This window comes from Hyla sarda, unplaced genomic scaffold (genome assembly GCF_029499605.1).
Source record: "Hyla sarda isolate aHylSar1 unplaced genomic scaffold, aHylSar1.hap1 scaffold_336, whole genome shotgun sequence".
Taxonomy (NCBI): Eukaryota; Metazoa; Chordata; class Amphibia; order Anura; family Hylidae; genus Hyla; species Hyla sarda.
Window position 1 is genome coordinate 6,896 of NW_026610109.1, and position 16,958 is coordinate 23,853.

Below are 16,958 nucleotides of genomic sequence, written 5' to 3' on the forward strand. Positions count from 1 at the left end.
TAGTTACATAGTTAGTACGGTCGAAAAAAGACATATGTCCATCAAGTTCAACCAGGGAATTAAGGGGTAGGGGTGTGGCGCGATATTGGGGAAGGGATGAGATTTTATATTTCTTCATAAGCATTAATCTTATTTTGTCAATTAGGAACATTCAGCACCCACCCGCTATCAAGGCAGCTGCCTATCATGTCATGCCCTACCTGCACAGGTGTGCTGGCTACTCAAATGATCCAATTAAGGAGGCCATTTAGTCAGCAGCAGCAGAAGTCCTGTGCCTGGACGCTCCAACAGCGGCCAGACACAAGCAGAAGCAGAAGCAGCAGAAGCAGCAGCAGCACCACCTTTTGTTTTTTGGCTGCAGCAGCAGCAAGGCCCACAGGGCTGGCTAGCTGGCTAGCCAGCAAGCAGGTAGCAATGAAAGTAGGAATCTTTCTTTTTAACCCTGTAAGGGGGTGGTGCACTGTACCCGAAGATACTGCCATATCGGGTCAATGCATAGGGCGACGGAAGCAAGCTTCGAAATCGGCCCCCGTTCTCAAAAATCCATTTAATATATGGTCCCCAGATAGGGGACGTATCAGATATTAAACTGATAAGAACAGATTTTTTTTTTTTTTTTTTTTTTTTTCCTCAGTTACAGACTATTGTTCAAGCGATCATCAGGTCACCTACCAAAACTCATCACTTCTAAACAAAGTCTGAAAAAACATCATGCGGAAAAATATCTCAATAAGAAAACTATAAGAGAAGCACAAATTCAAAACCTTGATCAGGATACTTACAACTTTCTCCATTCCTTGTATCTCCAAATCTTTTCAGCCTCTTCCTCTTCCATTCTCTTCTTGTCAAATAGAAAAATAATAAACAACCTTCCAAAAAAAAGTCTCTTCAACTCCCTTGGAGAAATACACACATTTTTAAAAACAAGCAGGTTTCTAGAATCCCATAAAACTTCTTTAAAAACAGAAAATACAATCCAGCTTTCACGTGTGTCCTCTCTCCTGCTAAAATCCTGACCAATAAAAATCTTCTCAAAATTAAAATCAACATATCCCGTGATTGCAGAAAAAAACCTCTGTAGAAGCATAAAAAATTCTCTTGCATAAAAACAGTTCCAAAATAAGTGCACTGTATCCTCCCTGCCTCCACAACCCTCTCTTGGACATTTCTCGCTCACTCTTATTCCTCGTCCATTCAGGAAAGCTCTGGTTGGGAGGCAGCCATGAAAAGTCATCCAGTTTACATCTCTCTGTCTATTCGATAATCCTCTAACATTAAAAAGATTCCAGATCTTCACAGACTGAGCAGTAGTGCAGAATGGTACTTCATATAATCTCTCATTTTTTCTTATTTCATTTTCAATTTTCTTTTTCTCAGGTTTTCCCAGGGAACTCAAACCAAATTGATCACTGAAAGACCTGAGAACCACATAGAAGGTAGGTATAACTTGCGCTATTGGTCTCCTCAGATCCTTCTCACACCAGCCCCATTTGGAAAACAACCATCCTGCCAAATACCTGCTCATGTCTGCCACCCAATTATTGCACTGAGACACTTTATAAATTAAAAGAAAGTAATGAGTCTTTAAAAACAGATTAATATCCGGGAAATTATATCCGCCTTTCTTCACGCTCTTCATCACTTCCTCCCTCTTCATCTTTTCCATCTTTGAACCCCAGAAAAAAATAAACAACTTCCTTGTCATCCTTCTGGTCCATAATTTGCCGGGTGGGAAAACCATTGCAGTATATAATAGTAGTGGCAAAATTACTGCCTTTAAAATCAGAACTTTACCTTTAAGGGACAAGTTTCTCAATTTCCAAAAAGATAATTTCTTCTCTATCTTCTCCTCCAACTTTTCATGACTTTTCCCTCCTTTTAGATTTTTTTCAAAAACAACCCCTAACACTTCAATATCCTCCTTCTCATCCACGCCATCCACCACCACTTTTCCTTGCTTTCCAAAATTACTCAATTGGCACTTCCCCCAATTGACTTTCATACCAGCAATACAGCAAAAAATCTTTACATGCAAATTCACTCTGTTAAGATCAGCTTGGGAAGTGCAAGTAAAAACCACATCATCCATGTAACTTAAAACCTTCAAATTCCTTCCATTACTTCCCGGGATAAAAACACCACTCACACATTTGTCCTTCTGTACATTTTTGAGCAAGGCCTCAATGACACAAATGAATAAAATTGGGGAGAGTGGGCATCCCTGTCGTACTCCTGATAAAATATTAAAACCCGGCCCCACATGTCCATTGACTAAAATCTGACTTGTTGCCCCATAATAAAAACTTTTAATCACAAACAGTAGCTTCTCAGGAATACCCATATGCTTTAAAACCATAAACATAAAATCATGAGCAACTCTGTCATAAGCTTTTTCAAAATCAATGGATTCCACAAAAAGTGCATTCTTATTAAAATTACTATAATAAATAGAGTCTCTTAAAACTAATAAATTATCAGTTATTCTCCTATTTGGCACTGCACAAACTTGGTATTCTCCAACAAGGTGCTCAACTATGTCACTCATCCTGTTCGCCACAATCTTTGCAATGATCTTATAATCTGTATTCAATAATGTGATCGGCCTCCAGTTTTTCAAATCTCTTTCATCACCTTTCTTATGTATCAAGGTAATAACTCCTTTCTTCATAGACTCCGCTAAAATACCTGAGTTAAAAACATATTGCACCACCCGTGTAAAATCTTGCTTTAAAATATGCCAAAAAACTGAATAAAACTCAAAGGGGAGGCCATCACAGCCCGGTGTCTTCCCTTTCGCTGTCTTGTCCAGAGCCTGCTTGATCTCCCCTTCACAAACTTCCTCAATTAAAAATGCACTTTTTCCTTCAGGGACATTATTCTCTAAAATATTACAATAATCATTCATCTCCGTCTCACTGGCTCTGCTCTTATTACTAAAAAGTGTTTCATAAAATCTGCCAATCTCCTTCACCATCTCATCACCAACAACTTCCCCTGTAGGAGTTAAAACAGACTTAAAAACACCCCTAGCATTAAAACATTTTTTAAAGAAATATCTTGTACATTGTTCATTTTCCTCCAAATGTTGAACTTTGGATTTAAAAACAATATTGCTACCTCTTTCCAACAACCTGTTCTTCATCTCAATTTTCACCTTCTCAATTTCCTCCTCCACCTCCACACCAACATGTTTAAACTTAAAGAGAGTTTCTAAACGTGAGATAAGCCTTTCATAACCCCTCCTCTTTTCTTGTGCCCTCCTTATGCAAATGAACTTAAAATACTTAGCAAACTCACTTTTTGCCCAATCCCACCAAGCTAAAACATTACTAAAAACAGATTGTTTAGAAGTACAAGATAAAAAAAAATCTTTAAAACCGGCCATTACTTCTTCATCTTCTAATAGACTTACATTTAATTTCCAGAGCCCTCTACCAAAATGAAAGGACTCTGCAATACTTATTTCTGCCGACACCATCTTATGATCTGAGAAAGTTGACATCATTTGATTGCACCGGACCACCTTAATCCCCTCAGAGACAAGAATGTAATCAATCCGGGATTTACAGCGGCCACTATCTGATATATAGGTGTATCTTTCATCAGTGCTAACCATCAGTCCCACATCAGAATAATGTAAGTCTTGTATAATTTGGTTTAAAACATTTGAAGTAATATCAGTTCTAACCTTAGCAGAGCTCTCACGATCATTGACGGATCTAATGCAGTTAAAATCACCAACAATAATAGTACCATCACGACCAGGAATAAAAAGTTTAAGAGACTCTAAAAATAACACACGTGCCTGTTTTTCTGCTGGCGCATATGCATTAAAAACTCTCATTCTCTGGCCTAAAAACTCAAAATTTAAAACCATACAACGACCTGGTACTAAAACTTGGCAATTTAAAACTTTAATGTCCCTGTTACACAATAAAATCCCCACACCTTCATTTTTATTCTCTGTGCATGTAGACCAAAAAGACTGCCCTCTCTTCCATTCATCTACATAAGGTGCAGACTTAATTGCACACTCCTGTAAACAAAATATATCTCCCTTCACATTCTCCAAAAAATCAAAAACTGCTGCTCTTCTGATGGTTGTTCCTATACTCCGAACATTAAGAGTAGCCACAACCAATGCCATTAAAAAGGAAAGAAGGCAATCCATTTTCTTAACATCCATTTTAACTAGAAGTTAGTATTCTGACCTTCAACCTTCCTTAGCAGCATCCCATAGCAATCAGGCGACCCCACTTGAGAGTCCCTGTCCATCATTTTCTCACCTCCATACACAGGATCCGTCTGATCCCCTGACCAACTCCCTTTCTTACACCTTTTACTTTTACCTTGAAAGCCTCCATTTGCATCTTCATCTTCATCTTCCCCCTCCTCCTCCTCCTTCTCCTCCTCTTCAGATGTTACATTCTCCTCCCCACTAATCACCCTCTGCCCAGGTGTTAGGGATCTCTCACTCTCATTCTCCTGAAACTCCATCCCCTCCTCCTCCCCCACCACTGGGTTTGGGCATTCAAAATCCTCAATTGTTTCTTCACATGGGGGAACCTCCCTACACACAGTCTCCACACTCTCCACCACTTTCTCTTTTTTCCCTTTACGTGCTTTCTTCTTACTGACCTCAGTAAACTCTTCACCAACACCAGTCTCCTCACAATGCACACCAGTGGAGTCACCCTCCTCCCCTTTTCCAGATTTTTCCTGAGTATTCATGTGCTGCACTGTCACACCTGCTGCACTCCCTTTTACAGAGTTCTCGTCAATCACCTGAGTCACCTCAGCATTCACACCAAAAACACGTGGAAATGGCCTTTCTCCTCTTTCCTCTCTTCTATTTCCAGCCGCGTCAGCATAGCTCATTTTCTTTCTATACCATAAGCTGCATCCTCTAGCCAAATGCTCCTCACTACCACAGATATCACACGTTTTCTTCTCAGTACATTCACCCGAGTTGTGACCTGATTTCCCACAATTCCTGCAGCATACTCCTTGCTCAGGGCAAGACTCCTGTACATGTCCATAAGCGTGACAACGTCTACAGTACTGCAACTGTCCTTCATAAAAACAAAAACCTCTTTCTCCTCCAATAGAAAATACCTGTGGTATACTCTTCCTTCCCTCTTCCATTCCTTCGTCCTTTTTAAATTTTACAACAAATTTCCTTTTACAATTAAAGTACCCATGTCTGTTCTTGAGTCTTCCAAGAAATTTAACTTCATCACAATATCGGTACAAAAAATTGGTCACCATCTCATCCGAAACCTTCGGGTTGTACATATGGACTATAACAACCTTAGACATATTCATGAATAATGGCTCCACTTTCACCTTACTCATTATAGCTGGCTCATTCCTCCTCTTCATATCTTCTAAGTCCATGTAGACCCTCTGGCAAACCTCAGAATCATAAAAGGTTATATCGTAAATCCCTTGCCTAGGGAAGTCTTGCATAGCGATTACATGCCATACCTGAAGGTACTGGAGCTTGCGAAGAATCTCCAGCACAACTTGATCCAATCCAATCGTCCCCCGGTGTTCGCCAGGAACGTAAATCCGCACCGTATCCTCGAGTCCTCGAGTCCTCTCTCCGCTCATTTTTGCAGGTTAAGATACCCACTATCGCAACCCAGTAACAATCCAGGGCCCCCCGCAAAAGAGGGCCCCGATCACCACCCCTTCCGACTCCTACCCTGCCCGGTAAACCGCACAGGATCGAAGCCAAAAGGCCGAGAAGCGATAACCGTGAAAGGGGCGGGCCCAACAAGGTGCCCTTCATGGGCACTATCACTGCTTGCTGTCAGGGAGGCTGCCAGACAATTTTCCATGCACACTCTGGGCTGGGGGGCAGTCAACCACCAGTACACACAGCAGAACCTAAACCCATACCATTATTGCTAAGCAGCAAGACAGGGGCCCATTGCACTCCCACGGGGCCTTTTTAAATGCAATCCATAACCCGGATTTGCCAGGAACCCTTCTTACTCCTCCTACTTGCATGTGACACTGGGCTTAGGATCTGCATAGGAAACACACACACAAGCACACACCTACCTTTGTTGCCTGCAGATGCCTCCTTGGCTGTCCCCAAACGGTATCAAACCAACACCCACGGGAAGCTGTAAGCATAGAGGACATGCCTGCACCCCATTGGACTTACCTGTGTGGGTTAAATCCGGGTTATTTGACAACCTATGGCGGTGATGGTTCTGCTCAGGCAGAGCAGTGCTGATGCTCCTCATAAAGCTGTCGCTGCTGTGAAGGTTCTAGGTGACATCACAAATCCCTATGGTTACATACACAACAAAGCTGGGTTGTTGTTGTTTACACTCTGCAAGGCCTGTGGAAGTGAGTGACATCATAGCACTGTAGTTCTGAGGGTTCTAGATGGATGCAACAATCTCCTGTTGCTTCTATGAAGGCCATAATAGACGACATCACCAAACAGCTCCATAGTCACATACACAGCAAAGGAGAGATGTTGTTTACACCTAGTGATGTCAGTGGTATTGAGTGACATCACAGCACAGTGCTAAGGCTCCTGGGCCTGGACACAGCAGCGGCTGCAATATCTCAACGGAGAATACGTTTATATATATGTGTGTGTGTGCGCGTATATATATATATATATATATATATATATATATATATATTTCTCCGCCGAAATCACTTTTAAACCCATTTCCACCTTTTTTTCCCTTCTCTTCCTCTTACTTTTTTTTCACGTTTTTTTACGTTTTTCTCCTTTTCGCCTCTTTTCTGGGCGTATTATTCTTCTTTTTCTTCTTTTTTTTCGTCTAATGCATACCCCATCAGTGCAGCAATGCTTATTCAATACCGCCAGCAGATGGAGACACTGGGGGATAATTTTCTAAGGATTTATACTGATTTTTCCTGTCTGAATTTGTCGCACAGAAAGTTGCAGGCCAAATATGTGTGACATTTCTGCGACTTTAGCTTCTAGAGCATTTTTACAACATTATACATAGGTGCTGAATACATAAAAAGCGACTGTTCAGCGACAGACAAGTCGCATCGGCTGAAAGTAGGCCAGAATGTCAGTCCATGTTGGAGCAGGTTTAGATACAGTCTAAAGTATAGATCTAAAAGTCTGTGCACAGAATTTAGCAAGGGCCTCGCACCTTCTGATGCATCAGGTAGGTGCACAATAGCATAGCCTAACCCTCTGTACTTTGGTCTATATTGATGCGGGACATAGACAGCCAGCTGATGACCAATCCATTAGTGCAATGGATGGCTGGAAGCATTTGTCTTTGCCTTTGCAATACCACAGAAGCAATGCATGGTCAATGTACAGCAATGACACACCTGTGTGAACAGCCAGGAGACCCCCCCCCCCCCCATGTTATGTTACATAGTTACATAGTTAGTACGGTCGAAAAAAGACATATGTCCATCAAGTTCAACCAGGGAATTAAGGGGTAGGGGTGTGGCGCGATATTGGGGAAGGGATGAGATTTTATATTTCTTCATAAGCATTAATCTTATTTTGTCAATTAGGAACATTCAGCACCCACCCGCTATCAAGGCAGCTGCCTATCATGTCATGCCCTACCTGCACAGGTGTGCTGGCTACTCAAATGATCCAATTAAGGAGGCCATTTAGTCAGCAGCAGCAGAAGTCCTGTGCCTGGACGCTCCAACAGCGGCCAGACACAAGCAGAAGCAGAAGCAGCAGAAGCAGCAGCAGCACCACCTTTTGTTTTTTGGCTGCAGCAGCAGCAAGGCCCACAGGGCTGGCTAGCTGGCTAGCCAGCAAGCAGGTAGCAATGAAAGTAGGAATCTTTCTTTTTAACCCTGTAAGGGGGTGGTGCACTGTACCCGAAGATACTGCCATATCGGGTCAATGCATAGGGCGACGGAAGCAAGCTTCGAAATCGGCCCCCGTTCTCAAAAATCCATTTAATATATGGTCCCCAGATAGGGGACGTATCAGATATTAAACTGATAAGAACAGATACTACACTTGATCTTAGCCAAAAGGCCGAGAAGCGATAACCGTGAAAGGGGCGGGCCCAACAAGGTGCCCTTCATGGGCACTATCACTGCTTGCTGTCAGGGAGGCTGCCAGACAATTTTCCATGCACACTCTGGGCTGGGGGGCAGTCAACCACCAGTACACACAGCAGAACCTAAACCCATACCATTATTGCTAAGCAGCAAGACAGGGGCCCATTGCACTCCCACGGGGCCTTTTTAAATGCAATCCATAACCCGGATTTGCCAGGAACCCTTCTTACTCCTCCTACTTGCATGTGACACTGGGCTTAGGATCTGCATAGGAAACACACACACAAGCACACACCTACCTTTGTTGCCTGCAGATGCCTCCTTGGCTGTCCCCAAACGGTATCAAACCAACACCCACGGGAAGCTGTAAGCATAGAGGACATGCCTGCACCCCATTGGACTTACCTGTGTGGGTTAAATCCGGGTTATTTGACAACCTATGGCGGTGATGGTTCTGCTCAGGCAGAGCAGTGCTGATGCTCCTCATAAAGCTGTCGCTGCTGTGAAGGTTCTAGGTGACATCACAAATCCCTATGGTTACATACACAACAAAGCTGGGTTGTTGTTGTTTACACTCTGCAAGGCCTGTGGAAGTGAGTGACATCATAGCACTGTAGTTCTGAGGGTTCTAGATGGATGCAACAATCTCCTGTTGCTTCTATGAAGGCCATAATAGACGACATCACCAAACAGCTCCATAGTCACATACACAGCAAAGGAGAGATGTTGTTTACACCTAGTGATGTCAGTGGTATTGAGTGACATCACAGCACAGTGCTAAGGCTCCTGGGCCTGGACACAGCAGCGGCTGCAATATCTCAACGGAGAATACGTTTATATATATGTGTGTGTGTGCGCGTATATATATATATATATATATATATATATATATATATATTTCTCCGCCGAAATCACTTTTAAACCCATTTCCACCTTTTTTTCCCTTCTCTTCCTCTTACTTTTTTTTCACATTTTTTTACGTTTTTCTCCTTTTCGCCTCTTTTCTGGGCGTATTATTCTTCTTTTTCTTCTTTTTTTTCGTCTAATGCATACCCCATCAGTGCAGCAATGCTTATTCAATACCGCCAGCAGATGGAGACACTGGGGGATAATTTTCTAAGGATTTATACTGATTTTTCCTGTCTGAATTTGTCGCACAGAAAGTTGCAGGCCAAATATGTGTGACATTTCTGCGACTTTAGCTTCTAGAGCATTTTTACAACATTATACATAGGTGCTGAATACATAAAAAGCGACTGTTCAGCGACAGACAAGTCGCATCGGCTGAAAGTAGGCCAGAATGTCAGTCCATGTTGGAGCAGGTTTAGATACAGTCTAAAGTATAGATCTCAAAGTCTGTGCACAGAATTTAGCAAGGGCCTCGCACCTTCTGATGCATCAGGTAGGTGCACAATAGCATAGCCTAACCCTCTGTACTTTGGTCTATATTGATGCGGGACATAGACAGCCAGCTGATGACCAATCCATTAGTGCAATGGATGGCTGGAAGCATTTGTCTTTGCCTTTGCAATACCACAGAAGCAATGCATGGTCAATGTACAGCAATGACACACCTGTGTGAACAGCCAGGAGACCCCCCCCCCCCCCCATGTTATGTTACATAGTTACATAGTTAGTACGGTCGAAAAAAGACATATGTCCATCAAGTTCAACCAGGGAATTAAGGGGTAGGGGTGTGGCGCGATATTGGGGAAGGGATGAGATTTTATATTTCTTCATAAGCATTAATCTTATTTTGTCAATTAGGAACATTCAGCACCCACCCGCTATCAAGGCAGCTGCCTATCATGTCATGCCCTACCTGCACAGGTGTGCTGGCTACTCAAATGATCCAATTAAGGAGGCCATTTAGTCAGCAGCAGCAGAAGTCCTGTGCCTGGACGCTCCAACAGCGGCCAGACACAAGCAGAAGCAGAAGCAGCAGAAGCAGCAGCAGCACCACCTTTTGTTTTTTGGCTGCAGCAGCAGCAAGGCCCACAGGGCTGGCTAGCTGGCTAGCCAGCAAGCAGGTAGCAATGAAAGTAGGAATCTTTCTTTTTAACCCTGTAAGGGGGTGGTGCACTGTACCCGAAGATACTGCCATATCGGGTCAATGCATAGGGCGACGGAAGCAAGCTTCGAAATCGGCCCCCGTTCTCAAAAATCCATTTAATATATGGTCCCCAGATAGGGGACGTATCAGATATTAAACTGATAAGAACAGATACTACACTTGATCTTAGCCAAAAGGCCGAGAAGCGATAACCGTGAAAGGGGCGGGCCCAACAAGGTGCCCTTCATGGGCACTATCACTGCTTGCTGTCAGGGAGGCTGCCAGACAATTTTCCATGCACACTCTGGGCTGGGGGGCAGTCAACCACCAGTACACACAGCAGAACCTAAACCCATACCATTATTGCTAAGCAGCAAGACAGGGGCCCATTGCACTCCCACGGGGCCTTTTTAAATGCAATCCATAACCCGGATTTGCCAGGAACCCTTCTTACTCCTCCTACTTGCATGTGACACTGGGCTTAGGATCTGCATAGGAAACACACACACAAGCACACACCTACCTTTGTTGCCTGCAGATGCCTCCTTGGCTGTCCCCAAACGGTATCAAACCAACACCCACGGGAAGCTGTAAGCATAGAGGACATGCCTGCACCCCATTGGACTTACCTGTGTGGGTTAAATCCGGGTTATTTGACAACCTATGGCGGTGATGGTTCTGCTCAGGCAGAGCAGTGCTGATGCTCCTCATAAAGCTGTCGCTGCTGTGAAGGTTCTAGGTGACATCACAAATCCCTATGGTTACATACACAACAAAGCTGGGTTGTTGTTGTTTACACTCTGCAAGGCCTGTGGAAGTGAGTGACATCATAGCACTGTAGTTCTGAGGGTTCTAGATGGATGCAACAATCTCCTGTTGCTTCTATGAAGGCCATAATAGACGACATCACCAAACAGCTCCATAGTCACATACACAGCAAAGGAGAGATGTTGTTTACACCTAGTGATGTCAGTGGTATTGAGTGACATCACAGCACAGTGCTAAGGCTCCTGGGCCTGGACACAGCAGCGGCTGCAATATCTCAACGGAGAATACGTTTATATATATGTGTGTGTGTGCGCGTATATATATATATATATATATATATATATATATATATATATATATATTTCTCCGCCGAAATCACTTTTAAACCCATTTCCACCTTTTTTTCCCTTCTCTTCCTCTTACTTTTTTTTCACGTTTTTTTACGTTTTTCTCCTTTTCGCCTCTTTTCTGGGCGTATTATTCTTCTTTTTCTTCTTTTTTTTCGTCTAATGCATACCCCATCAGTGCAGCAATGCTTATTCAATACCGCCAGCAGATGGAGACACTGGGGGATAATTTTCTAAGGATTTATACTGATTTTTCCTGTCTGAATTTGTCGCACAGAAAGTTGCAGGCCAAATATGTGTGACATTTCTGCGACTTTAGCTTCTAGAGCATTTTTACAACATTATACATAGGTGCTGAATACATAAAAAGCGACTGTTCAGCGACAGACAAGTCGCATCGGCTGAAAGTAGGCCAGAATGTCAGTCCATGTTGGAGCAGGTTTAGATACAGTCTAAAGTATAGATCTCAAAGTCTGTGCACAGAATTTAGCAAGGGCCTCGCACCTTCTGATGCATCAGGTAGGTGCACAATAGCATAGCCTAACCCTCTGTACTTTGGTCTATATTGATGCGGGACATAGACAGCCAGCTGATGACCAATCCATTAGTGCAATGGATGGCTGGAAGCATTTGTCTTTGCCTTTGCAATACCACAGAAGCAATGCATGGTCAATGTACAGCAATGACACACCTGTGTGAACAGCCAGGAGACCCCCCCCCCCCCCCCATGTTATGTTACATAGTTACATAGTTAGTACGGTCGAAAAAAGACATATGTCCATCAAGTTCAACCAGGGAATTAAGGGGTAGGGGTGTGGCGCGATATTGGGGAAGGGATGAGATTTTATATTTCTTCATAAGCATTAATCTTATTTTGTCAATTAGGAACATTCAGCACCCACCCGCTATCAAGGCAGCTGCCTATCATGTCATGCCCTACCTGCACAGGTGTGCTGGCTACTCAAATGATCCAATTAAGGAGGCCATTTAGTCAGCAGCAGCAGAAGTCCTGTGCCTGGACGCTCCAACAGCGGCCAGACACAAGCAGAAGCAGAAGCAGCAGAAGCAGCAGCAGCACCACCTTTTGTTTTTTGGCTGCAGCAGCAGCAAGGCCCACAGGGCTGGCTAGCTGGCTAGCCAGCAAGCAGGTAGCAATGAAAGTAGGAATCTTTCTTTTTAACCCTGTAAGGGGGTGGTGCACTGTACCCGAAGATACTGCCATATCGGGTCAATGCATAGGGCGACGGAAGCAAGCTTCGAAATCGGCCCCCGTTCTCAAAAATCCATTTAATATATGGTCCCCAGATAGGGGACGTATCAGATATTAAACTGATAAGAACAGATACTACACTTGATCTTAGCCAAAAGGCCGAGAAGCGATAACCGTGAAAGGGGCGGGCCCAACAAGGTGCCCTTCATGGGCACTATCACTGCTTGCTGTCAGGGAGGCTGCCAGACAATTTTCCATGCACACTCTGGGCTGGGGGGCAGTCAACCACCAGTACACACAGCAGAACCTAAACCCATACCATTATTGCTAAGCAGCAAGACAGGGGCCCATTGCACTCCCACGGGGCCTTTTTAAATGCAATCCATAACCCGGATTTGCCAGGAACCCTTCTTACTCCTCCTACTTGCATGTGACACTGGGCTTAGGATCTGCATAGGAAACACACACACAAGCACACACCTACCTTTGTTGCCTGCAGATGCCTCCTTGGCTGTCCCCAAACGGTATCAAACCAACACCCACGGGAAGCTGTAAGCATAGAGGACATGCCTGCACCCCATTGGACTTACCTGTGTGGGTTAAATCCGGGTTATTTGACAACCTATGGCGGTGATGGTTCTGCTCAGGCAGAGCAGTGCTGATGCTCCTCATAAAGCTGTCGCTGCTGTGAAGGTTCTAGGTGACATCACAAATCCCTATGGTTACATACACAACAAAGCTGGGTTGTTGTTGTTTACACTCTGCAAGGCCTGTGGAAGTGAGTGACATCATAGCACTGTAGTTCTGAGGGTTCTAGATGGATGCAACAATCTCCTGTTGCTTCTATGAAGGCCGTAATAGACGACATCACCAAACAGCTCCATAGTCACATACACAGCAAAGGAGAGATGTTGTTTACACCTAGTGATGTCAGTGGTATTGAGTGACATCACAGCACAGTGCTAAGGCTCCTGGGCCTGGACACAGCAGCGGCTGCAATATCTCAACGGAGAATACGTTTATATATATGTGTGTGTGTGCGCGTATATATATATATATATATATATATATATATATATATATATATTTCTCCGCCGAAATCACTTTTAAACCCATTTCCACCTTTTTTTCCCTTCTCTTCCTCTTACTTTTTTTTCACGTTTTTTTACGTTTTTCTCCTTTTCGCCTCTTTTCTGGGCGTATTATTCTTCTTTTTCTTCTTTTTTTTCGTCTAATGCATACCCCATCAGTGCAGCAATGCTTATTCAATACCGCCAGCAGATGGAGACACTGGGGGATAATTTTCTAAGGATTTATACTGATTTTTCCTGTCTGAATTTGTCGCACAGAAAGTTGCAGGCCAAATATGTGTGACATTTCTGCGACTTTAGCTTCTAGAGCATTTTTACAACATTATACATAGGTGCTGAATACATAAAAAGCGACTGTTCAGCGACAGACAAGTCGCATCGGCTGAAAGTAGGCCAGAATGTCAGTCCATGTTGGAGCAGGTTTAGATACAGTCTAAAGTATAGATCTCAAAGTCTGTGCACAGAATTTAGCAAGGGCCTCGCACCTTCTGATGCATCAGGTAGGTGCACAATAGCATAGCCTAACCCTCTGTACTTTGGTCTATATTGATGCGGGACATAGACAGCCAGCTGATGACCAATCCATTAGTGCAATGGATGGCTGGAAGCATTTGTCTTTGCCTTTGCAATACCACAGAAGCAATGCATGGTCAATGTACAGCAATGACACACCTGTGTGAACAGCCAGGAGACCCCCCCCCCCCCCCCCATGTTATGTTACATAGTTACATAGTTAGTACGGTCGAAAAAAGACATATGTCCATCAAGTTCAACCAGGGAATTAAGGGGTAGGGGTGTGGCGCGATATTGGGGAAGGGATGAGATTTTATATTTCTTCATAAGCATTAATCTTATTTTGTCAATTAGGAACATTCAGCACCCACCCGCTATCAAGGCAGCTGCCTATCATGTCATGCCCTACCTGCACAGGTGTGCTGGCTACTCAAATGATCCAATTAAGGAGGCCATTTAGTCAGCAGCAGCAGAAGTCCTGTGCCTGGACGCTCCAACAGCGGCCAGACACAAGCAGAAGCAGAAGCAGCAGAAGCAGCAGCAGCACCACCTTTTGTTTTTTGGCTGCAGCAGCAGCAAGGCCCACAGGGCTGGCTAGCTGGCTAGCCAGCAAGCAGGTAGCAATGAAAGTAGGAATCTTTCTTTTTAACCCTGTAAGGGGGTGGTGCACTGTACCCGAAGATACTGCCATATCGGGTCAATGCATAGGTCGACGGAAGCAAGCTTCGAAATCGGCCCCCGTTCTCAAAAATCCATTTAATATATGGTCCCCAGATAGGGGACGTATCAGATATTAAACTGATAAGAACAGATACTACACTTGATCTTAGCCAAAAGGCCGAGAAGCGATAACCGTGAAAGGGGCGGGCCCAACAAGGTGCCCTTCATGGGCACTATCACTGCTTGCTGTCAGGGAGGCTGCCAGACAATTTTCCATGCACACTCTGGGCTGGGGGGCAGTCAACCACCAGTACACACAGCAGAACCTAAACCCATACCATTATTGCTAAGCAGCAAGACAGGGGCCCATTGCACTCCCACGGGGCCTTTTTAAATGCAATCCATAACCCGGATTTGCCAGGAACCCTTCTTACTCCTCCTACTTGCATGTGACACTGGGCTTAGGATCTGCATAGGAAACACACACACAAGCACACACCTACCTTTGTTGCCTGCAGATCCCTCCTTGGCTGTCCCCAAACGGTATCAAACCAACACCCACGGGAAGCTGTAAGCATAGAGGACATGCCTGCACCCCATTGGACTTACCTGTGTGGGTTAAATCCGGGTTATTTGACAACCTATGGCGGTGATGGTTCTGCTCAGGCAGAGCAGTGCTGATGCTCCTCATAAAGCTGTCGCTGCTGTGAAGGTTCTAGGTGACATCACAAATCCCTATGGTTACATACACAACAAAGCTGGGTTGTTGTTGTTTACACTCTGCAAGGCCTGTGGAAGTGAGTGACATCATAGCACTGTAGTTCTGAGGGTTCTAGATGGATGCAACAATCTCCTGTTGCTTCTATGAAGGCCATAATAGACGACATCACCAAACAGCTCCATAGTCACATACACAGCAAAGGAGAGATGTTGTTTACACCTAGTGATGTCAGTGGTATTGAGTGACATCACAGCACAGTGCTAAGGCTCCTGGGCCTGGACACAGCAGCGGCTGCAATATCTCAACGGAGAATACGTTTATATATATGTGTGTGTGTGCACGTATATATATATATATATATATATATATATATATATATATATATATATATTTCTCCGCCGAAATCACTTTTAAACCCATTTCCACCTTTTTTTCCCTTCTCTTCCTCTTACTTTTTTTTCACGTTTTTTTACGTTTTTCTCCTTTTCGCCTCTTTTCTGGGCGTATTATTCTTCTTTTTCTTCTTTTTTTTCGTCTAATGCATACCCCATCAGTGCAGCAATGCTTATTCAATACCGCCAGCAGATGGAGACACTGGGGGATAATTTTCTAAGGATTTATACTGATTTTTCCTGTCTGAATTTGTCGCACAGAAAGTTGCAGGCCAAATATGTGTGACATTTCTGCGACTTTAGCTTCTAGAGCATTTTTACAACATTATACATAGGTGCTGAATACATAAAAAGCGACTGTTCAGCGACAGACAAGTCGCATCGGCTGAAAGTAGGCCAGAATGTCAGTCCATGTTGGAGCAGGTTTAGATACAGTCTAAAGTATAGATCTCAAAGTCTGTGCACAGAATTTAGCAAGGGCCTCGCACCTTCTGATGCATCAGGTAGGTGCACAATAGCATAGCCTAACCCTCTGTACTTTGGTCTATATTGATGCGGGACATAGACAGCCAGCTGATGACCAATCCATTAGTGCAATGGATGGCTGGAAGCATTTGTCTTTGCCTTTGCAATACCACAGAAGCAATGCATGGTCAATGTACAGCAATGACACACCTGTGTGAACAGCCAGGAGACCCCCCCCCCCCCCCATGTTATGTTACATAGTTACATAGTTAGTACGGTCGAAAAAAGACATATGTCCATCAAGTTCAACCAGGGAATTAAGGGGTAGGGGTGTGGCGCGATATTGGGGAAGGGATGAGATTTTATATTTCTTCATAAGCATTAATCTTATTTTGTCAATTAGGAACATTCAGCACCCACCCGCTATCAAGGCAGCTGCCTATCATGTCATGCCCTACCTGCACAGGTGTGCTGGCTACTCAAATGATCCAATTAAGGAGGCCATTTAGTCAGCAGCAGCAGAAGTCCTGTGCCTGGACGCTCCAACAGCGGCCAGACACAAGCAGAAGCAGAAGCAGCAGAAGCAGCAGCAGCACCACCTTTTGTTTTTTGGCTGCAGCAGCAGCAAGGCCCACAGGGCTGGCTAGCTGGCTAGCCAGCAAGCAGGTAGCAATGAAAGTAGGAATCTTTCT

The 16,958-nt window shown here is 44.1% G+C and overlaps 4 non-coding genes and 1 pseudogene across 4 annotated transcripts; all 5 read right to left on the bottom strand.

The window, feature by feature from the left end:
* Positions 1-450: 450 nt before the first annotated feature.
* On the bottom strand, positions 451-657 carry LOC130330591 (U2 spliceosomal RNA; annotated as a pseudogene).
* A 7,184-nt stretch (positions 658-7,841) lies between these two features.
* LOC130330526 (U2 spliceosomal RNA) lies at positions 7,842-8,032 on the bottom strand. Its single transcript, XR_008873666.1, has one exon. It is a non-coding gene; the product is annotated as a U2 spliceosomal RNA (small nuclear RNA).
* Positions 8,033-10,118: 2,086 nt separating this feature from the next.
* LOC130330539 (U2 spliceosomal RNA) lies at positions 10,119-10,309 on the bottom strand. Its single transcript, XR_008873677.1, has one exon. It is a non-coding gene; the product is annotated as a U2 spliceosomal RNA (small nuclear RNA).
* A 2,095-nt stretch (positions 10,310-12,404) lies between these two features.
* On the bottom strand, positions 12,405-12,595 carry LOC130330551 (U2 spliceosomal RNA). Its single transcript, XR_008873688.1, has one exon. It is a non-coding gene; the product is annotated as a U2 spliceosomal RNA (small nuclear RNA).
* Positions 12,596-14,687: 2,092 nt separating this feature from the next.
* Positions 14,688-14,878, bottom strand: LOC130330585 (U2 spliceosomal RNA). The gene has a single exon (XR_008873719.1). It is a non-coding gene; the product is annotated as a U2 spliceosomal RNA (small nuclear RNA).
* Positions 14,879-16,958: the final 2,080 nt, after the last annotated feature.